The following is a 3219-nucleotide window of genomic DNA, read 5'->3' as shown; positions in this document are numbered from 1 at the left end:
AAAACACATTTCTCAACCTACAATCATCATCAAAATCTATGGCAAAGTAGAAATCATTATTAATTGCTTGCATCCTTTTGAAATAGTCACAAAGGGCTCCAGCGCCTCCTGTGCCAAGCCGAAGATGCCTTGACTTGGCAATAAAATTACGGCAATCTTTTTCTCCAAATGATAGATGCTCAAACCCCCCCGCTTCAACTGCTAATGAGTTAAAACTCTTGCTCATACTTATTCCAGCTCTATCATTTATTAAAAGCTTTCTCTTCGCAGTAGAGTCCAAATTCTTATTGCATCTAAAATATCTAGCTTTGCCTGGACTTAAATCATGATTATGCTTAGCAGATACACTAGTCACAAACCACTTTGTATCAACTAACCTTGCATTCAAACAAGCCTTGCACCCCGCTCTATTTGTTTGAACTGGCTTTTCTGATGCCTTGACGTGCACATGCTAGGGTAATGTAACGTGTATGCCCACTTGCATGCTTTTTTTTGCTCCTTTTTACCACCCCAAAACCTTGTTGCTTTGCATATGTCCTATAATGAGAAGCAAGTTCATCTAAAGAGTCAAATGTCATTCCTTCTTTAGGGTCCTCCACATTTTCAACTCCATCTATGAGCTTCATATCGTTGTTGCAATTGACATCATTATCTTCTGACTCTACATCATATGCAATTTCATTTCCAGATATATCAAAACGAATAAAACAAAGTCAAAATGAAACAACTATGAATAATATCATTAGCTAATATTTGAAGCAAGATTAAAGGAATAATGAAACGCCTAACATACCATTTTGAGAGTCAATTTCAAGGGGCAAAACATTATCAATTGGAAGTTGTGTCAATGAATGATCATCTTCGCATGTATTCCCCAATACCAACGGTGACAAGTCCATCTATGAGTTAGCAACGATGAAATTAAACCAAAATGAGAGCCATATTATATAAATGAAGATAATCAATTGTATATGTTTATTACTGCCTATTTAACAACCAATCCTTCAGTTTAGAGTCAACTACACATACACCAAATCCTCTTCCCAATATAGAGTTTCATCAATCAAATGGACTCACCATACCCAACAAACAGAACCGATAACACAAAGCCAACAAAACTTCAAAACAAACTCGACCCCTCATCATTCACCTCATTCATAATAAAACCATCATCATTCTCATTCTTTGGTTGGTCAGAAACTAGATGAAACCCTGTGATGTCACTTTAGATGAACAAAAGATAATTGAACAAATAAATGGCGATTTAAAAAAAATATATTGGAAAACACAAAAAAAAAAAAAAAAGTAAAGGAGAAAAAGAGGACGAATAACAGGCAAGATAATAGAGGAAGAATAACAGGCAAGAGAAAAAGTAAAGGAGAAAAAGAAAAAGACCTCAATCTCTAATTTGTTGTTTCACTTGAAATTAGTTATAAATTCCTTTGCACAGTTATAAAAAAAATAGTTAACTAGTCCCATATCCTTTCACTTATCTGCCTAATCAGCTAATCCATTCTCGCTCTTCTAAACAAGTTGAAGTACTTGTTAATATTGTAGAGGCTTTTCTGCTTTTTCTTTTCATGGGAATGGGAGTTTACATTATGAAAAGTCAGTTATAGTGTAAAGTTACTTCTTTGTAAACAATTTGCTATATAATTCTCGTACTATCTTTTATTGATTGTATTTAGAAAAAAGAAACTATTAGTCTAATACCTTTTTGTTCATTCTGAAGTATGTGGGAGAGATAGGATGTTACTTTGAAGTTTACCGGAATGATGAAATAACAGTGGAGGACTTGAAAAGGTAAGGATTGATATTGTTGTTTGCTTATCTACATGATGGTATTTTGGGCCGTGAACAATTTTTATGGAGCATATCTCACTTAGCATGTCTTGTGTAATATTTCTAAGGAGCATAATCATATCCGTTACTCTTTCTGCCATTTTTATAGGATGAATCCCAGAGGAATCCAGATATCCCCAGGGCCAGGTAAGAGTTTTTTGGATGTTTTGTTTTTAACTGTAGACAGTAAATGCCTAGTAAAAAGGGGAAAGAAAGGAACTATTTTGTAGGAAATTTTTCTTTTCTTTTTCCTGGGTTTTCCAGTCAAGCAAACAGAAAATAACGACTACAACGAACCTAATTGTCTGATTTTTCCAACGATGAGAGTGTTGCCTGGAGATGGAGAACAAACGGTGGAGCTTCACGGAGATCCGGAGATGGAGATGGAGCTGGACCCACCGCACCGGTCGAGATGGAGATGGAGCTGGATCCGGAGATGGAGACGGAGATGGAGCCGACGTGCTGCTATACGTTCGTACTGATGGCGGGCTCGTGGGTGTTCGATGATGGTGGTGGTCGTGGGTGGCGGTAGATGGGGTTGAGGGAGGAAGAGATTTGGGGGGAAAATGGGTTTGGGGGGAAAATGGTGATATGGGTATAGGTATACTGAAATCGTTTTCACGCTGGTTTTGAATTTTTTTTTTTTTTTTTTAAATGATGGCTGACGTGGCGTGGTGCCACGTCAGCAGAGTTGGACATAAGTTGGACATTAGTTAGACGGCTAGAATTACTCATCATTTAAAGATCGGATGGGATTTTTAAATTTATGGTTAAATGCATATCTGCCTATCTGGTTCAAGTTTTGAAAACTTTATATTTTAGTCTTTGAGTTTTAATTCGTATCACATATAATATTTTAATTTTGAGAAAAAATTGAATTAGTACCTCAGTTAGGTTTTTTATCCAAAAACTAACGGTCTGCTACGTATCAACCCCTGAGGGTTGATACATGTCACAATATAACAAATTACAAAAATAAAAAATCATCAAAAATTAATTTTTTTTTTTTAAAAAAAAAAATTGAAGCGTTTTGGCCCTTGGGGGTGGTCGGTGGCCCAAGGGCCAAAACCCTTGAATTTTTTTTATTTTTATTTTTTGTGTTTTTATATTTTCTGCCATGTGATTAATTATTATTGAATTTTAATTAAATGATCATTTTTAAGAGTCATATTTTTTTTTTTTTATTTTTTTTTTTTTTAGATACTTTGAAAGAAACAAGCAATAGGGAAAAAACTAGAACTAGGTGGAAAGATGCCTACCACCTCTCAAGAAAGAGGGGGGGTCTTTGCCACTTACAATAGGAATTGAAGGTAAAGGAGAATGATAAGTGGGAATGCTACCAGAAAATGATCTAGTTGCGACCCAATGTGCCACATA

The 3219-nt window shown here is 35.6% G+C and overlaps 1 long non-coding RNA gene across 1 annotated transcript; it reads right to left on the bottom strand.

Annotated features, from left to right (window-relative positions):
- Nucleotides 1-421: 421 nt before the first annotated feature.
- Nucleotides 422-2425, bottom strand: LOC133882529 (uncharacterized). Its single transcript, XR_009902680.1, has 3 exons — nucleotides 2140-2425; nucleotides 794-899; nucleotides 422-661 (listed from the first exon to the last, which is right to left on the bottom strand). It is a non-coding gene; the product is annotated as an uncharacterized LOC133882529 (long non-coding RNA).
- Nucleotides 2426-3219: the final 794 nt, after the last annotated feature.

Source organism: Alnus glutinosa, chromosome 11 (genome assembly GCF_958979055.1).
Source record: "Alnus glutinosa chromosome 11, dhAlnGlut1.1, whole genome shotgun sequence".
NCBI classification, from domain to species: Eukaryota; Viridiplantae; Streptophyta; class Magnoliopsida; order Fagales; family Betulaceae; genus Alnus; species Alnus glutinosa.
The sequence above is the reverse complement of the archived record's forward strand: the minus strand, read 5'-3'. Positions and strand labels throughout refer to the sequence as shown.